Below are 21,942 nucleotides of genomic sequence, written 5' to 3'. Positions count from 1 at the left end.
AATTAATCCCCGGGGTTGAATACACAGAGAATAATTAATCCCCGGGGTTGAATACACTGAGACTAATTAATCCCCGGGGTTGAATACACAGAGATTAATTAATCCCCAGGGTTGAATACACAGAGATTAATTAATCCCCAGGATTGAATACACAGAGATTAATTAATCCCCGGGGTTGAATACACAGAGATTAATTAATCCCCAGGATTGAATACACAGAGATTAATTAATCCCCAGGGTTGAATACACTGAGATTAATTAATCCCCAGGGTTGAATACACAGAGATTAGTTAATCCCCAGGGTTGAATACACAGAGATTAATTAATCCCCAGGATTGAATAGACAGAGATTAATTAATCCCCGGGGTTGAATACACAGAGATTAATTAATCCCCGGGGTTGAATACACAGAGATTAATTAATCCCCAGGGTTGAATACACAGAGATTAATTAATCCCCAGGATTGAATACACAGAGATTAATTAATCCCCAGGGTTGAATACACTGAGATTAATTAATTCCCAGGGTTGAATACACTGAGATTAATTAATTCCCAGGGTTGAATACACTGAGATTAATTAATCCCCAGGTTTGAATACGCTGAGATTAATTAATCCCCAGGGTTGAATACGCTGAGATTAATTAATCCCCAGGGTTGAATACGCTGAGATTAATTAATCCCCAGGGTTGAATACGCTGAGATTAATTAATCCCCAGGGTTGAATACACAGAGATTAATTAATCCCCAGGGTTGAATACACTGAGATTAATTAATCCCCGGGGTTGAATACACAGAGATTAATTAATCCCCAGGGTTGAATACCCAGAGATTAATTAATTCCCAGGGTTGAAAACACTGAGATTAATTAATCCCCAGGGTTGAATACACAGAGATTAATTAATTCCCAGGGTTGAAAACACTGAGATTAATTAACTCCTAGGGTTGAAAACACTGAGATTAATTAATCCCCAGGGTTGAATACACAGAGATTAATTAATCCCCAGGGTTGAATGCACTGAGATTAATTAATTCCCAGGGTTGAATACACTGAGATTAATTAATCCCCAGGGTTGAATACACAGAGATTAATTAATCCCCAGGATTGAATACACAGAGATTAATTAATCCCCAGGGTTGAATACACTGAGATTAATTAATTCCCAGGGTTGAATACACTGAGATTAATTAATCCCCAGGGTTGAATACACAGAGATTAATTAATCCCCAGGATTGAATACACAGAGATTAATTAATCCCCGGGGTTGAATACACAGAGATTAATTAATCCCCAGGATTGAATACACAGAGATTAATTAATCCCCAGGGTTGAATACACTGAGATTAATTAATCCCCAGGGTTGAATACACAGAGATTAATTAATCCCCAGGGTTGAATACACAGAGATTAATTAATCCCCAGGATTGAATAGACAGAGATTAATTAATCCCCGGGGTTGAATACACAGAGATTAATTAATCCCCGGGGTTGAATACACAGAGATTAATTAATCCCCAGGATTGAATACACAGAGATTAATTAATCCCCAGGGTTGAATACACTGAGATTAATTAATTCCCAGGGTTGAATACACTGAGATTAATTAATTCCCAGGGTTGAATACACTGAGATTAATTAATCCCCAGGTTTGAATACGCTGAGATTAATTAATCCCCAGGGTTGAATACGCTGAGATTAATTAATCCCCAGGGTTGAATACGCTGAGATTAATTAATCCCCAGGGTTGAATACGCTGAGATTAATTAATCCCCAGGGTTGAATATACAGAGATTAATTAATCCCCAGGGTTGAATACACTGAGATTAATTAATCCCCGGGGTTGAATACACAGAGATTAATTAATCCCCAGGGTTGAATACCCAGAGATTAATTAATTCCCAGGGTTGAAAACACTGAGATTAATTAATCCCCAGGGTTGAATACACAGAGATTAATTAATTCCCAGGGTTGAAAACACTGAGATTAATTAACTCCTAGGGTTGAAAACACTGAGATTAATTAATCCCCAGGGTTGAATACACAGAGATTAATTAATCCCCAGGGTTGAATACACTGAGATTAATTAATTCCCAGGGTTGAATACACTGAGATTAATTAATCCCCAGGGTTGAATACACAGAGATTAATTAATCCCCAGGATTGAATACACAGAGATTAATTAATCCCCAGGGTTGAATACACTGAGATTAATTAATTCCCAGGGTTGAATACACTGAGATTAATTAATCCCCAGGGTTGAATACACTGAGATTAATTAATCCCCAGGGTTGAATACACAGAGATTAATTAATCCCCAGGGTTGAATAGACTGAGATTAATTAATTCCCACGGTTGAATACACTGAGATTAATTAATCCCCAGGTTTGAATACACTGAGATTAATTAATTCCCAGGGTTGAATACGCTGAGATTAATTAATCCCCAGGGTTGAATACGCTGAGATTAATTAATCCCCAGGTTTGAATACGCTGAGATTAATTAATCCCCAGGGTTGAATACGCTGAGATTAATTAATCCCCAGGGTTGAATACACAGAGATAAATTAATCCCCAGGGTTGAATACACTGAGATTAATTAATGCCCGGGGTTGAATACACATAGATTAATTAATTCCCAGGGTTGAATACACAGAGATTAATTAATCCCCGGGGTTGAATACATTGAGATTAATTAATCCCCAGGGTTGAATACACTGAGATTAATTAATTCCCAGGGTTGAATTCACTGAGATTAATTAATCCCCATGGTTGAATACACTGAGATTAATTAATCCCCGGGGTTGAATACACAGAGATTAATTAATACCCGGGGTTGAATACACTGAGATTAATTAATCCCCAGTGTTGAATACACAGAGATTAATTAATCCCCGGCTTGAATACACTGAAATTAATTAATCCCCGGGTTGAAAACACTGAGATTAATTTATCCCCGGGGTTGAATACACAGAGATTAATTAATCCCCGGGGTTGAATACACAGAGATTAATTAATCCCCGGGGTTGAATACACTGAGATTAATTAATTTCCGGGGTTGAATACACAAAGATTAATTAATCCCCGGGGTTGAATACACTGAGATTAATTAATTCCCAGGGTTGAACACACAGAGATTAATTAATCCCCAGGGTTGAATACACTGAGATTAATTAATCCCCAGGGTTGAATACACTGAGATTAATTAATTCCCAGGGTTGAATACACTGAGATTAATTAATCCCCAGGGTTGAATACACAGAGATTAATTAATCCCCAGGGTTGAATACACTGAGATTAATTAATTCCCAGGGTTGAATACACTGAGATTAATTAATCCCCAGGGTTGAATACACTGAGATTAATTAATCCCCGGGGTTGAATACACAGAGATTAATTAATCCCCGGGTGTGAATACACTGAGATTAATTAATCCCCGGGGTTGAATACACAGAGATTAATTAATCCGCGGAGTTGAATACACAGAGATTAATTAATCCCCGGGGTTGAATACACTGAGATTAATTAATTCCCGGGGTTGAATACACTGAGATTAATTAATTCCCAGGGTTGAATACACTGAGATTAATTAATCCCCAGGGTTGAATACACTGAGATTAATTAATCCCCGGGGTTGAATACACAGAGATTAATTAATCCCCGGGGTTGAATACACTGAGATTAATTAATCCCCGGGGTTGAATACACAGAGATTAATTAATCCCCGGGGTTGAATACACTGAGATTAATTAATCCCCGGGTTGAATACACTGAGATTAATTAATCCCCGGGGTTGAATACACAGAGATTAATTAATCCCCGGGGTTGAATACACAGAGATTAATTAATCCCCTGGGTTGAATACACAGAGATTAATTAATCCCCAGGGTTGAATACACTGAGATTAATTAATCCCCAGGGTTGAATACACAGAGATTAATTAATCCCCGGGGTTGAATACACAGAGATTAATTAATCCCCGGGGTTGAATACACTGAGACTAATTAATCCCCGGGGTTGAATACACAGAGATTAATTAATCCCCAGGATTGAATACACAGAGATTAATTAATCCCCAGGATTGAATACACAGAGATTAATTAATCCCCGGGGTTGAATACACAGAGATTAATTAATCCCCAGGATTGAATACACAGAGATTAATTAATCCCCAGGGTTGAATACACTGAGATTAATTAATCCCCAGGGTTGAATACACAGAGATTAGTTAATCCCCAGGGTTGAATACACAGAGATTAATTAATCCCCAGGATTGAATAGACAGAGATTAATTAATCCCCGGGGTTGAATACACAGAGATTAATTAATCCCCGGGGTTGAATACACAGAGATTAATTAATCCCCAGGGTTGAATACACAGAGATTAATTAATCCCCAGGATTGAATACACAGAGATTAATTAATCCCCAGGGTTGAATACACTGAGATTAATTAATTCCCAGGGTTGAATACACTGAGATTAATTAATCCCCAGGTTTGAATACGCTGAGATTAATTAATCCCCAGGGTTGAATACGCTGAGATTAATTAATCCCCAGGGTTGAATACGCTGAGATTAATTAATCCCCAGGGTTGAATACGCTGAGATTAATTAATCCCCAGGGTTGAATACACAGAGATTAATTAATCCCCAGGGTTGAATACACTGAGATTAATTAATCCCCGGGGTTGAATACACAGAGATTAATTAATCCCCAGGGTTGAATACCCAGAGATTAATTAATTCCCAGGGTTGAAAACACTGAGATTAATTAATCCCCAGGCTTGAATACACAGAGATTAATTAATTCCCAGGGTTGAAAACACTGAGATTAATTAACTCCTAGGGTTGAAAACACTGAGATTAATTAATTCCCAGGGTTGAATACACAGAGATTAATTAATCCCCAGGGTTGAATACACAGAGATTAATTAATCCCCAGGATTGAATACACAGAGATTAATTAATCCCCAGGGTTGAATACTCTGAGATTAATTAATTCCCAGGGTTGAATACACTGAGATTAATTAATCCCCAGGGTTGAATACACTGAGATTAATTAATCCCCAGGGTTGAATACACAGAGATTAATTAATCCCCAGGGTTGAATAGACTGAGATTAATTAATTCCCAGGGTTGAATACACTGAGATTAATTAATCCCCAGGTTTGAATACACTGAGATTAATTAATTCCCAGGGTTGAATACGCTGAGATTAATTAATCCCCAGGGTTGAATACGCTGAGATTAATTAATCCCCAGGTTTGAATACGCTGAGATTAATTAATCCCCAGGGTTGAATACGCTGAGATTAATTAATCCCCAGGGTTGAATACACGGAGATTAATTAATCCCCAGGGTTGAATACACTGAGATTAATTAATGCCCGGGGTTGAATACACATAGATTAATTAATTCCCAGGGTTGAATACACAGAGATTAATTAATCCCCAGGGTTGAATACACTGAGATTAATTAATTCCCAGGGTTGAATACACTGAGATTAATTAATCCCCAGGGTTGAATACACTGAGATTAATTAATCCCCAGGGTTGAATACACAGAGATTAATTAATCCCCAGGGTTGAATAGACTGAGATTAATTAATTCCCAGGGTTGAATACACTGAGATTAATTAATCCCCAGGTTTGAATACACTGAGATTAATTAATTCCCAGGGTTGAATACGCTGAGATTAATTAATCCCCAGGGTTGAATACGCTGAGATTAATTAATCCCCAGGGTTGAATACGCTGAGATTAATTAATCCCCAGGGTTGAATACGCTGAGATTAATTAATTCCCGGGGTTGAATACACAGAGATTAATTAATCCCCGGGGTTGAATACACTGAGATTAATTAATTCCCAGGGTTGAATCCACAGAGATTAATTAATCCCCAGGATTCAATACACAGAGATTAATTAATCCCCAGGGTTGAATACACAGAGATTAATTAATCCCCAGGGTTGAATACACAGAGATTAATTAATCCCCAGGGTTGAATACACAGAGATTAATTAATTCCCAGGGTTGAATACACTGAGATTAATTAATCCCCGGGGTTGAATACACTGAGATTAATTAATTCCCAGGGTTGAATACACAGAGATTAATTAATCCCCGGGGTTGAATACACTGAGATTAATTAATTCCCAGGGTTGAATACACAGAGATTAATTAATCCCCAGGGTTGAATACACAGAGATTAATTAATTCCCAGGGTTGAATACACTGAGATTAATTAATCCCCAGGGTTGAATACACAGAGATTAATTAATCCCCAGGGTTGAATACACTGAGATTAATTAATTCCCAGGGTTGAATACACTGAGATTAATTAATCCCCAGGGTTGAATACACTGAGATTAATTAATCCCCAGGGTTGAATGCACTGAGATTAATTAATCCCCGGGGTTGAATACACAGAGATTAATTAATCCCCGGGGTTGAATACACTGAGATTAATTAATCCCCAGGGTTGAATACACAGAGATTAATTAATCCCCGGGGTTGAATACACAGAGATTAATTAATCCCCGGGGTTGAATACACTGAGATTAATTAATCCCCAGGGTTGAATACACTGAGATTAATTAATTCCCAGGGTTGAATTCACTGAGATTAATTAATCCCCAGGGTTGAATACACTGAGATTAATTAATCCCCGGGGTTGAATACACAGAGATTAATTAATCCCCGGGGTTGAATACACTGAGATTAATTAATCCCCGGGTTGAATACACTGAGATTAATTAATCCCCGGGGTTGAATACACAGAGATTAATTAATCCCCGGGGTTGAATACACAGAGATTAATTAATCCCCGGGGTTGAATACACTGAGATTAATTAATTCCCAGGGTTGAATACACAGAGATTAATTAATCCCCGGGGTTGAATACACTGAGATTAATTAATTCCCAGGGTTGAATACACAGAGATTAATTAATCCCCAGGGTTGAATACACTGAGATTAATAAATCCCCAGGGTTGAATACACTGAGATTAATTAATTCCCAGGGTTGAATACACTGAGATTAATTAATCCCCAGGGTTGAATACACAGAGATTAATTAATCCCCAGGGTTGAATACACTGAGAGTAATTAATCCCCAGGGTTGAATACACTGAGATTAATTAATCCCCAGGGTTGAATACACTGAGATTAATTAATCCCCGGGGTTGAATACACAGAGATTTATTAATCCCCGGGGTTGAATACACTTAGATTAATTAATCCCCAGGGTTGAATACACAGAGATTAATTAATCCCCGGGGTTGAATACACAGAGATTAATTAATCCCCGGGGTTGAATACACTGATATTAATTAATCCCCAGGGTTGAATACACTGAGATTAATTAATTCCCAGGGTTGAATACACTGAGATTAATTAATCCCCAGGGTTGAATACACTGAGATTAATTAATCCCCGGGGTTGAATACACAGAGATTAATTAATCCCCGGGGTTGAATACACTGAGATTAATTAATCCCCAGGGTTGAATACACAGAGATTAATTAATCCCCGGGGTTGAATACACTGAGATTAATTAATCCCCGGGTTGAATACACTGAGATTAATTAATCCCCAGGTTTGAATACACTGAGATTAATTAATTCCCAGGGTTGAATACGCTGAGATTAATTAATCCCCAGGGTTGAATACGCTGAGATTAATTAATCCCCAGGTTTGAATACGCTGAGATTAATTAATCCCCAGGGTTGAATACGCTGAGATTAATTAATCCCCAGGGTTGAATACACGGAGATTAATTAATCCCCAGGGTTGAATACACTGAGATTAATTAATGCCCGGGGTTGAATACACATAGATTAATTAATTCCCAGGGTTGAATACACAGAGATTAATTAATCCCCTGGGTTGAATACACTGAGATTAATTAATTCCCAGGGTTGAATACACTGAGATTAATTAATCCCCAGGGTTGAATACACTGAGATTAATTAATCCCCAGGGTTGAATACACAGAGATTAATTAATCCCCAGGGTTGAATAGACTGAGATTAATTAATTCCCAGGGTTGAATACACTGAGATTAATTAATCCCCAGGTTTGAATACACTGAGATTAATTAATTCCCAGGGTTGAATACGCTGAGATTAATTAATCCCCAGGGTTGAATACGCTGAGATTAATTAATCCCCAGGGTTGAATACGCTGAGATTAATTAATTCCCGGGGTTGAATACACAGAGATTAATTAATCCCCGGGGTTGAATACACTGAGATTAATTAATTCCCAGGGTTGAATCCACAGAGATTAATTAATCCCCAGGATTCAATACACAGAGATTAATTAATCCCCAGGGTTGAATACACAGAGATTAATTAATCCCCAGGGTTGAATACACAGAGATTAATTAATCCCCAGGGTTGAATACACAGAGATTAATTAATTCCCAGGGTTGAATACACTGAGATTAATTAATCCCCGGGGTTGAATACACTGAGATTAATTAATTCCCAGGGTTGAATACACAGAGATTAATTAATCCCCGGGGTTGAATACACTGAGATTAATTAATTCCCAGGGTTGAATACACAGAGATTAATTAATCCCCAGGGTTGAATACACAGAGATTAATTAATTCCCAGGGTTGAATACACTGAGATTAATTAATCCCCAGGGTTGAATACACAGAGATTAATTAATCCCCAGGGTTGAATACACTGAGATTAATTAATTCCCAGGGTTGAATACACTGAGATTAATTAATCCCCAGGGTTGAATACACTGAGATTAATTAATCCCCAGGGTTGAATGCACTGAGATTAATTAATCCCCGGGTTTGAATACACAGAGATTAATTAATCCCCGGGGTTGAATACACTGAGATTAATTAATCCCCAGGGTTGAATACACAGAGATTAATTAATCCCCGGGGTTGAATACACAGAGATTAATTAATCCCCGGGGTTGAATACACTGAGATTAATTAATCCCCGGGGTTGAATACACTGAGATTAATTAATTCCCAGGGTTGAATTCACTGAGATTAATTAATCCCCAGGGTTGAATACACTGAGATTAATTAATCCCCGGGGTTGAATACACAGAGATTAATTAATCCCCGGGGTTGAATACACTGAGATTAATTAATCCCCGGGTTGAATACACTGAGATTAATTAATCCCCGGGGTTGAATACACAGAGATTAATTAATCCCCGGGGTTGAATACACAGAGATTAATTAATCCCCGGGGTTGAATACACTGAGATTAATTAATTCCCAGGGTTGAATACACAGAGATTAATTAATCCCCGGGGTTGAATACACTGAGATTAATTAATTCCCAGGGTTGAATACACAGAGATTAATTAATCCCCAGGGTTGAATACACTGAGATTAATAAATCCCCAGGGTTGAATACACTGAGATTAATTAATTCCCAGGGTTGAATACACTGAGATTAATTAATCCCCAGGGTTGAATACACAGAGATTAATTAATCCCCAGGGTTGAATACACTGAGAGTAATTAATCCCCAGGGTTGAATACACTGAGATTAATTAATCCCCAGGGTTGAATACACTGAGATTAATTAATCCCCGGGGTTGAATACACAGAGATTAATTAATCCCCGGGGTTGAATACACTGAGATTAATTAATCCCCAGGGTTGAATACACAGAGATTAATTAATCCCCGGGGTTGAATACACAGAGATTAATTAATCCCCGGGGTTGAATACACTGATATTAATTAATCCCCAGGGTTGAATACACTGAGATTAATTAATTCCCAGGGTTGAATACACTGAGATTAATTAATCCCCAGGGTTGAATACACTGAGATTAATTAATCCCCGGGGTTGAATACACAGAGATTAATTAATCCCCGGGGTTGAATACACTGAGATTAATTAATCCCCAGGGTTGAATACACAGAGATTAATTAATCCCCGGGGTTGAATACACTGAGATTAATTAATCCCCGGGTTGAATACACTGAGATTAATTAATCCCCGGGGTTGAATACACAGAGATTAATTAATCCCCGGGGTTGAATACACAGAGATTAATTAATCCCCTGGGTTGAATACACAGAGATTAATTAATCCCCAGGGTTGAATACACTGAGATTAATTAATCCCCAGGGTTGAATACACAGAGATTAATTAATCCCCGGGGTTGAATACACAGAGATTAATTAAGCCCCGGGGTTGAATACACTGAGACTAATTAATCCCCAGGGTTGAATACACAGAGATTAATTAATCCCCAGGGTTGAATACACAGAGATTAATTAATCCCCGGGGTTGAATACACTGAGACTAATTAATCCCCAGGGTTGAATACACAGAGATTAATTAATCCCCAGGATTGAATACACAGAGATTAATTAATCCCCGGGGTTGAATACACAGAGATTAATTAATCCCCAGGATTGAATACACTGAGATTAATTAATCCCCAGGGTTGAATACACAGAGATTAATTAATCCCCAGGGTTGAATACACAGAGATAAATTAATCCCCAGGATTGAATAGACAGAGATTAATTAATCCCCGGGGTTGAATACACAGAGATTAATTAATCCCCAGGGTTGAATACACAGAGATTAATTAATCCCCAGGATTGAATACACAGAGATTAATTAATCCCCAGGGTTGAATACACTGAGATTAATTAATTCCCAGGGTTGAATACACTGAGATTAATTAATCCCCAGGGTTGAATACACTGAGATTAATTATTCCCCAGGGTTGAATACACTGAGATTAATTAATTCCCAGGGTTGAATACACTGAGATTAATTAATCCCCAGGTTTGAATACGCTGAGATTAATTAATCCCCAGGGTTGAATACGCTGAGATTAATTAATCCCCAGGGTTGAATACACTGAGATTAATTAATCCCCAGGGTTGAATACACTGAGATTAATTAATCCCCAGGGTTGAATACACAGAGATTAATTAATCCCCAGGGTTGAATACACTGAGATTAATTAATCCCCGGCGTTGAATACACAGAGATTAATTAATTCCCAGGGTTGAATACCCAGAGATTAATTAATTCCCAGGGTTGAAAACACTGAGATTAATTAATCCCCAGGGTTGAATACACAGAGATTAATTAATTCCCAGGGTTGAAAACACTGAGATTAATTAACTCCTAGGGTTGAAAACACTGAGATTAATTAATCCCCAGGGTTGAATACACAGAGATTAATTAATCCCCAGGGTTGAATACACTGAGATTAATTAATTCCCAGGGTTGAATACACTGAGATTAATTAATCCCCAGGGTTGAATACACAGAGATTAATTAATCCCCAGGATTGAATACACAGAGATTAATTAATCCCCAGGGTTGAATACACTGAGATTAATTAATTCCCAGGGTTGAATACACTGAGATTAATTAATCCCCAGGGTTGAATACACTGAGATTAATTAATCCCCAGGGTTGAATACACAGAGATTAATTAATCCCCAGGGTTGAATAGACTGAGATAAATTAATTCCCAGGGTTGAATACACTGAGATTAATTAATCCCCAGGTTTGAATACACTGAGATTAATTAATTCCCAGGGTTGAATACGCTGAGATTAATTAATCCCCAGGGTTGAATACGCTGAGATTAATTAATCCCCAGGGTTGAATACGCTGAGAATAATTAATCCCCAGGGTTGAATACGCTGAGATTAATTAATCCCCAGGGTTGAATACACAGAGATTAATTAATCCCCAGGGTTGAATACACTGAGATTAATTAATGCCCGGGGTTGAATACACAGACATTAATTAATTCCCAGGGTTGAATACACAGAGATTAATTAATCCCCAGGGTTGAATACACTGAGATTAATTAATCCCAGGGTTGAATACACAGAGATTAATTAATCCCCGGGGTTGAATATACAGAGATTAATTAATTCCCGGGGTTGAATACACAGAGATTAATTAATCCCCGGGGTTGAATACACTGAGATTAATTAATTCCCAGGGTTGAATACACAGAGATTAATTAATCCCCAGGATTCAATACACAGAGATTAATTAATCCCCAGGGTTGAATACACAGAGATTAATTAATCCCCAGGGTTGAATACACAGAGATTAATTAATCCCCAGGGTTGAATACACAGAGATTAATTAATTCCCAGGGTTGAATACACTGAGATTAATTAATCCCCGGGGTTGAATACACTGAGATTAATTAATTCCCAGGGTTGAATACACAGAGATTAATTGATCCCCGGGGTTGAATACACTGAGATTAATTAATTCCCAGGGTTGAATACACAGAGATTAATTAATCCCCAGGGTTGAATACACTGAGATTAATTAATCCCCAGGGTTGAATACACTGAGATTAATTAATTCCCAGGGTTGTATACACTGAGATTAATTAATCCCCAGGGTTGAATACACATAGATTAATTAATCCCCAGGGTTGAATACACTGAGATTAATTAATCCCCAGGGTTGAATACACTGAGATTAATTAATCCCCGGGGTTGAATACACAGAGATTAATTAATCCCCGGGGTTGAATACACTGAGATTAATTAATCCCCAGGGTTGAATACACTGAGATTAATTAATCCCCAGGGTTGAATACGCAGAGATTAATTAATTCCCTGGGTTGAATACACAGAGATTAATTAATCCCCGGGGTTGAATACACTGAGATTAATTAATCCCCAGGGTTGAATACACTGAGATTAATTAATCCCCAGGGTTGAATACACAGAGATTAATTAATCCCCGGGGTTGAATACACTGAGATTAATTAATCCCCAGGGTTGAATACACTGAGATTAATTAATCCCCGGGGTTGAGTACACTGAGATTAATTAATCCCCAGGGTTGAATACACAGAGATTAATTAATTCCCAGGGTTGAATACACTGAGATTAATTAATCCCCAGGGTTGAATACACAGAGATTAATTAATTCCCAGGGTTGAATACACTGAGATTAATTAATCCCCAGGGTTGAATACACAGAGATTAATTAATCCCCAGGGTTGAATACACAGAGATTAATTAATCCCCAAGGTTGAATACTTAGGGACTAATAAATACTCAGACAGGAATATATAGAAACTAATAAATAACCGTGATTGAATACGTAGAGACGAATAAGTACCTGGGATTGAATACACAGAGATTAATAAACATATGGAATTGCATCCACCAAGTCTGATAACAGCTCGATACACGCATAGGGAATGCAGCTACCATCTCTGGCTGACTCCTAAAACATGAATGGGATAACACCAAGCTGACCCTTAGGACGAAGCTCATGGTTTATCAGGCCTGCGTTCCCTAAGTGTTGACTATCGCACGTGGGAGTCACTAGCTGGTGAAAGAGGGAAATGGTGACACATCCTGTGGACTGGTGTGCACTACCACTACTACAAGTTGTTACAGCTGCTTCGCAACAGGCGCTAACGCTGAAAACAACAACTCACAGCGTCACCTGGCAGCTTCACGTGCAGCACTTGTGGCAGAATCTGCCTCTCAAGGATTGGCCTTCACAGCTATCAGCAAAGGTTCACCAAGGGAAGACACCCCACCTAAATGGATTGTTTGCTGTGAGTCCATCATCTTTTGTAGATGAAAGGATGCCAACCATGAGCCTGATAAATACCCAGGATTGAATAGATAGAGAGAAATAAATATTCTGATTAAATACATAGAGATGAATAAATATCCAGGACTGAGTCCATATTCTCAGCAGTGTGTCCCATCTCCAACAGGGTTGTCCAACACTTTCGGGCGGAGAGCTGCATTGCGATTTTGCTTGGCCCCGGGGGGCCAGTGGGTAAATTTCGAAAGATAAAGGCATTAAAAATTTATCTTGCTAATAAAAGTAACAAATGTGCATTTTTGTGAAGGAGCTTTAAATGAGAAGACTAATTTATTGACTTACTTTCTCATCACTATATTGAAAACTGATTTAGTGACATACCTGGTATTGTTTTTTCTTTAATAAGTAGTCAATCTCTGCCCATGCACTTGATGTACAATGCAGAATAATCTGCAAAGATGTCCACCTTCCAGGAAAGATCTTTCATCCCCCTCTCCCCATGCTCTGTGTGTGTGTTTCATTCTCTCTTCCCTCCCCCTTCCCCTCTAGAATTCAGGGACACAGATTGAAAGTTTTGGGCAAAAGATGCAGGGGGAATATCAGGAAGCACTTTTTTTACACAGCAGGTGGGAATGACCAGGAACTCGTTGCCCCCAAGGGTGGTGGAAGTGGAGACGATCAATGACATCAAGAGGAAGTCGGGTGGCCACCTGAGAGAAATAGACTTGCAGGGCTACGGGGATTGAGCCAGAGAGTGGACTGACTGCGTAGCTCTGTGGTGAGCTGGCATGGGTTTGATGGACAGAATGACCTCTTTCTGTGCTGTACGTATTTTGACTCTCTGCCCCCCTCTCTGTCTGTCCGTCTCTCTCTCTCCCTCTCTGTCTGTCTCTGTCTCCCTCTCCCCCCCTCTCTGTCCCTCTCTATTCCCCTTCTCTCTGTATATCTCCCCCTCCATCTCCCCCATGTATCCAGTGTTCCCCGCTCCCCGCTCAGTGTTCCTTGCGCTCTCTGTCCCCCCATCTCTCTGTCCCTCCTTCTCTGTCATCCCTCTGTCCCTGTCTCACCCTCCTCTCTCCCCTGTCTCTCCCCTTTCTCGCTCTCTGTCCCCCCATCTCTGTTCCCCCCTCTCCCAGTCTCCCTCTCACACAGTTGCAGAGGGGAACACTCTTTTAAAGTTCTTTTAAAAGTCAGTTCTTTTAGAAAAAGATCGCTGTCAGTTTCAGAGCTGACAGCCGCTGACATCGGGAGCAGCCGTTTCCCAACAGACTTGGGGTTTTCCGGCGGGTTCGGGCTTTTTTTTAAAAACCGGCTGGAAAACCTCGAGTCTGTTGGGAAGCGGCTGTTTCCGATGCCAGCAGCTGTCAGCTCTGGAACTGACAGCGATCTTTTTTTAAAGGAACTGACTTTTAAAAGAGCATTCCGCTCTCTGCAACTGTGTGAGTGTCAGCAATGTCACCTGTGAAACTGACAGCGCAATATTTGAAAAGCTGGTTCTGAAAAAGGGAAATTTCTCATCTCCAGTCAGAGTGAGGATGAGGAACGGCGCTGGGAACAGTTTACACCTGCGGGCCGGATGGAAACTTTTGGCGGGCTGGATCCTGGCCTGCGGGCAGTATGTTGGACAACCCTGATCTACAGCACTGCAGCAACTCACCAAGGCTCCTTCGACAGCACCTGCCAAACCCGTGACCTCTACCACCTAGAAGGACAAGGGCAGCAAATGCATGGGAACACCACCACCTGCAAGTTCCCCTCCAAGTCACACACCATCCTGACTTGGAACTATATCACCGTTCCTTCACTGTCACTGGGTCAAAATCCTGGAACTCCCTTCCTAACAGCACTGTGGGTGTACCTACCTCACATGGACTGCAGCGGTTCAAGAAGGTGCCTCAACACCATCTTCTCAAGGGCAATTAGGGATGGGCAATAAATGCTGGCCTCACCAGCGACGCCCACATCCCATGAAAGGGAAAAAGAAACTAATAAATATCCATGATTGTATACAAACAGGCTAATAAATACCTAGGATTGAATACATAGGGAACAATAGATACCCAGCATTGAAGTTTCTGGTCAATGGTAACCTCAAAGATGTTGATGCTGGGGGATTCAGTGATGGTAATGCCATTAAATGTCAAGGGAAGATGATTAGATTCTCTCTTGTTGGAGACGGTCATTGCCTGGCACTTGAGTGGTGCGAATGTTACTTGTCACTTATTAACCCAAGCTGGAATGTTGTCCATGTCTTGCTGCATGTGGGCATGGACTGCTTCATTATCTGAGGAGTTATGAATGGAACTGAACACTGTGCAATCATCAGCAAACATCCCCACTGCTGACCTTATGATGGAGGGAAGGTCATTGTAATGGAAACCACACTGCCAAATGGAAACATATTAATTTCGTCATATGGAACACTATTTGAATTGTTACTGGACCTTAGAGTCATAGAGTTATACAGCACAGAAACAGGCCCTTCGGCCCATCGTGTCTGTGCCAGCCATCAAGCACCTAAATATTCTAATCCCATTTTCCAACATTTGGCCCATTGCCTTGTATGCTATAGCATTTCAACTGCTCATCGAAATACTTCTTAAACTTCTTAAATGTTGTGAGGGTTTCTGCCTCCACCACCCCTTCAGGCAGTGCGTTACAGTTTCCAACCACCCTCTGGGTGAAATTTTTTTTCATCAAATCCTCTCTAAACCTCCTGCCCCTTTCCTTAAATCTATGCCCCCTGGTTATTGACCCCTCCGCTAAGGGAAAAAGTTTCTTCCTATCTAATCTATCAATGCCCCTAATAATTTTGTATGCCTCAATCAGGTCCCCCCTCAGCTTTCTCTACTCTAAGGAAAATAACCCTAGCCTATCCAGTCTTTTTGCATAGCTGAAATGCTCCAGCCCAGGCAACATCCTGGTGAATCTCCTTTGCACCCTCTCCAATGCAATCACATCCTTCCTATAGTGTGGTGCCCAAAACAGTACACAGTGCTTGAACATAGCTTGTTTAAAAAAGACCACAGAGCAGTGGCTGAAAACATGGCTGCACATTTGCATTCTGAGAGACAGTTCCCTGGAGAGAAAATGAGGGTTCTCCCTGATTCAATGAGTCAGATGGGTTTTTTCAATAGTGATGACCAAAAGACATTGAGAGTCATTGTCTGTGTAAGAGCCAGCATTCCACCCCCCACTGAGTATGTCTAGTAAGCTTTGAAGAATCAACAAACTTCACAGGTGATGCTGTCTGAAGCAAAGAGCTAGTCATATGACTAACTTGCTGGCCACCCTGGGAATTGATTGAATTGTGCATCACAGTAAAGTTTTTGGCAGACTATAATTTCGAAGACCAAAAAGAAGCAAGGTCTCTCTCTCTTTCTCTTTCTCACACAAAGTTCCAGGGACCCATGGAAGTAACTTAAGCCTCAAGACAGAAGACCCTGCAGCCTTCTGGTACCAGCAAAACAAGTTTAAAAGTGTGCACTGAACCCCAACGAGAACTGTAAGACTTAACTTCAATCAAAGATTTTGCATCCAACCCAAGACCAGTAACTGAATTCCATCTACTACTTCAAACCTTCCCCCTTTAATCCTTTCTCCTCCCCTGTATCTATTTGTGGGTGTGTTTATCGCGTTGTTATGACCATGGCGGGAGCAACGCACTGTTAATTCAGTTCCGCCACTTCACTCCACAGGCCACTCTAGTATCCCCAGAATGAAATAGAACAAACCAGATATCTTTAGACAACAACAAATTAACTAATTATTAAAAAAAACTAAATCTTAAACACTATTAAGCTAAACCTATGTCTAAAGATCGTATAAATGCCTAAGTTAATCTAATTCACGCATTCACGCACATACAGTCAAAAAGAACAGTGGTCTGGTTTTAAAGGTTTTTAAAAATTAGCTGTCCCTTGAGAATAAAATAAATAAGTAAGTTTTTGCATTTTACGTTCCTGGCGACTGAGGTCTTCTGATGTGAAGATAATCAAAGTTCAAGTGAAGTTTTCACTTGGATTTGATGAAAAATACTCAGTTCTTGATAGGCAGACAGTTTGGCTGCAGTAGCCTTAACAGTTCCTTCCACGATAAGCACAGCAATACAAATAATTTGTTAAGAAAGAAAAGTTTTTCTTATTTACTTAAGAAATTATTTTGGTTTGTAGCCTTGTAGAATTTTCTTGAGAGACAGAATAGAACAACTCCTTTCTCCAGATCGTTCTCACTGGAAAAAGCTTACAGAACCAACTGCTTCAAACAAGTTTCTGCTAGCTCCACACCCAGTCAAAATGGACACACCACACCATGTGACCTCTCTCTCTGCTGCTATTGTTCGGTAACCAAAATACAGCTGTGGTACACTGTCTCTCCAGAATGTTCTCCTCCCTTAAAGGTGCACTGCTTTTTAACAGTCTTAAAGGCACACACTTTTTTTTAAATCTGAGGAGAAAAAAAAATTCAAGTCAATGACAGCATATGCTAGCGTGGTTGTTTCGCGTATTTTTAATAGTTTTAACTGAGTTCGAGTTTTAAGGTTAATCAACTTACACCTTTCTTATTTAAACGTGAGAAAACCTGTCTGGTTGATTCCTTTACAATTACAATTAGAGAGCAGTGAGCAGGGACGCACTGAGGGGAAGCTAAAAACACTGTGTTTTTAAAAGTTAAACCCTGTTACTGCCAAAGCAGGAAAAGGGCAAGAGGAGAGCCTGCAACCCCTTCCTCACCTGTTCGTAACATCATTAATGAAGTAGCAGAAGCTGTCTGGGCCTAGGACACTACCTTGAGAAACTCCTGCAGTCACAACCATTTTGCTTCCTGATAGTTATGAATCCAGCCGGTGGAAAGTTTCACCCGATACCCGTTAACTTCAATTTTATTAGGGCTCGTTCCGACTGCACTCAGTCAAATGCTTCCTTGATGTTAAGGGATGAATATAAAGATGTTTATAAATACTTGGGACTGAGTGTATCAAGACTAATATTGGCATTTTAAACACTTCGATCATAAAGTCATATAGTCTTAGAGTCATTTACAGCATAGAAGTTGGCCATTCAGCCCATCGGGTCCATACTGACTCTTCATGGAGTTATCCAGTCAGTCCCCCTCCCCCTCTCAATCCCCATAGACCTGCAAGTTTATTTCCTTCATGGCCATTCAATTTCCTTTTGAAGTCATTAATCGTCTCCGCAAGTTCCAGGTCATTACCACCAGTGTGTAAAAAAATGCTTCCTCATATTCCCCCTGCATCTCTTGCCCCACACCTTCAATCTGTGTATCCTAGTCCATGTACCATTTGTTAATGGGAACAGTTTTTCCTTGCCTAACTTATCTAAGCCTGTCATAATCTTGAACTTCTATCAAATCTTCCCTCAATCTCCTTTGCTTCAATGAGAAAAACCTCAGTTTTCCCAACCTAACCTTATTAACTAAATTCCCCCATTCCTGGAAGCATTCTGGTAAATCTCCTCTGTAACCTCTCAAGGACCCTCACATCCTTCCTAAAGTGTGGTGACCAGAACTGGATGCAATATTCTAGTTGGGACCCAACCAGAGGTTCACAAAGGTTCAGCATAACTTCCCTGCTTTAGTACTCAATGCCTCTATTTATGAAGCCCAAGGTCCCATATGCTACACTAACCACTCTCGCAATATGTCCTGCCACCTTCAAAGATTGATGCACGTGCACCCCCAGGTCCCTCTGTTCCTGTACACGCTTTAGAACTGTGCTATTAAGTATATATTGCCTCTCCTTATTCCTTCTGCCAAAATGCATCACCTCACACTGGTCAGTTCTAAATTCCATCTGCCACCTCTCTGCCCATTCCGTTCGCCTATCTATGCCCTGTTGCAGGCAGTTCATATCATCCTCACTGTTTACCACAACTCCAAGTTTGGTGTCATTGGCAAATTTTGAGATTCTACTCTGCAGTCCAATATCCAAGTTATTTATATATAGCAAACAAAAACAGTGGTCCCAGCACTGACCCTTGGGGAACACCACTGTCTACCATTCTCCAGTCTGACAAGTAACCATTTACTACAACTTGCTGTTTTCTGTCTGAAAGCCAATTTTTTTATCCAATTGGACACTGACCCTCCTATTCCATGAGCCTCAGTTTTGTTAACAAGTCTTTTATGTGGTATTTTATCATATGCTTTAAAATCCATATAAAAACCATCCACCACATTCCTGTCATCAATCTTCACTGTTACTTCATCAAAAAATTCAATTAGATTAGTCAGCATCATAGGAACATAGGAGGAGTAGGCCATTCAGCCCATTGAGCCTGCCCTGCCATTCAATATGATCATGGCTGATCGTCCACTTCAATGCCTTTACCCACACTATCCCCATATCCCTTTATGCCATTTGTATTTAGAAATCTGTCAATCTCTGCTTTAAACATAGCTCCTACAGCCCTCTGGGGTAGAGAATTCCGAGGATTCACAACCCTCTAAGTAAAGAAATTTCTCCTTATCTCTATACTAAGTGGCTTCCCCCTTATTTTGAAATTGTGTCCCCTGGTTCTAGGCTTCCCAACCAGGGGAACCATCTTAGCTGAATCTACCCTGTCTATCCCTTTAAATATTTTGTAGGTTTCAATGAGATCACCTCTCATTCTTTGAAACTCTAGAGAATACAGGCCCAGTTTCCCTGATCTCTCTTCATAGGACAGTCCCACCATCCCGGGAACAAGTCAGGTGAACATTCATCGCACTCCCTCTATGGCAATAATATCCTTCCTTAAGGTAAGGGGTCCAAAACTGCACACAGTACTCCAGGTGTGGTCTAACCAAGGTTCTGTACAATTGAAGAAAAGGCCTTGTGTCTAGAACTCATGTCACGCACTAGATAACACACTTTTAAACAAAAAGTAGGGTTAAATAAAAAGTGGAAGTGTCTGTCAGGAGCTGTGGGTGGATAGACGGCGAGGAGGGCCCGATGGTAGTGAATAGAGGCTGTCAGGAGCTGCAGAGCTGAGAGGAATACTCTTGCCCCACCTGTCTCCACATCAATGCAAAAAAAAAATTCAACTTAACGCTTCCTTATGCGGCCACAGGCTCACCACTCTCTGGGTGAAGAAATTTCTCCTCATCTCAGTCCTGAAAGGTTTACCCCATATCCATAGACGATGACCCCTGGTTCTGGACTCCCCCACCATTGGGAACATCCTTCCTGCATCTACCCTGTCAAGTCCTGTTCGAATTTTATATGTTTCTCTGAGATCCTCCCTCACTCTTCTGAACTCCAGCGAATATAATCCCAACCGACTCAATCTCTCCTCATACGTCAGACCCACCATTCTGTCTCTTTCTCTCTCACTCCTTTCCTTTTTCCTCTCTGTACCCTTCTCTCTTGTTCTCTCTTTCCATGAACAGCTGGTTTTGATGAAAAAGACCATTGTAAACATTGCAAGTGTGTTTATTCCAGTCTTTGCTCTTGAGTGAAATCTCTCTGCACTGGATGCCAGTTTAGATTGGCTCAGATTAAGTGAGTTGGAAACTGGCCTCAGTAAACAGTCTGATTCGAGTCCCTGTGGTGCTGCAGCTCACACAGCACATGTGCTGGCTGGAGGTTCAGTGATGTCTAATGAATAATCTGAGCCAGAAAATGCCAGCGCCTTGACCATGGAACTGACAGCACGTCCTTTTTTATTAATATAAATCAGAGGGAGAAGCTGGATATAAGGACAGGCATCGGATGAAAGGAGCCTGTTGGTTACTGAATACAGTACAAAAAAAACGAAGTTTAACTTCCTTTGCGTTTATTCTTTTGGCATTCTGGTTATTGTGTTTGTGCTAACTTCCCACCTTGATTGTTTTAACAACATCTCAATCCATTCAACATAAACGGGAAGTTAAAACCAACACTTTAACCAGAGGGCGGCACAGTGGCGCAGTGGTTAGCACCGCAGCCTCACAGCTCCAGCGACTCGGGTTCAATTCTGGGTACTGCCTGTGTGGAGTTTGCAAGTTCTCCCTGTGTCTGCGTGGGTTTCCTCCGGGTGCTCTGGTTTCCTCCCACATGCCAAAGACTTGCAGGTTGATAGGTAAATTGGTCATTATAAATTGCCCCTAGTATAGGTAGGTGGTCGGGAAATATAGGGACAGGTGGGGATGTGATAGGAATATGGAATTAGTGTAGGATTAGTATAAATGGGTGGTTGATGGTCGGCACAGATTTGGTGGGCCGAAGGGCCTGTTTCAGTGCTGTATCTCTCTAAAAAAAAAAGCATAGTGTAGGTATGGAGCCCTGGTTAGGATAGTTATATTGTATAGGGCTAGTACATTCTAACACATGTCACTGACAGCAGGCTGGCCTGTTATTCATAGCAATGGCGTAAATTTAGTTTGAGTGACTCAAAGA

The sequence above is a fragment of the Heterodontus francisci genome, chromosome 36, assembly GCF_036365525.1.
Source record: "Heterodontus francisci isolate sHetFra1 chromosome 36, sHetFra1.hap1, whole genome shotgun sequence".
NCBI lineage: Eukaryota > Metazoa > Chordata > Chondrichthyes > Heterodontiformes > Heterodontidae > Heterodontus > Heterodontus francisci.
Note: the sequence above shows the minus strand (reverse complement) of the source record.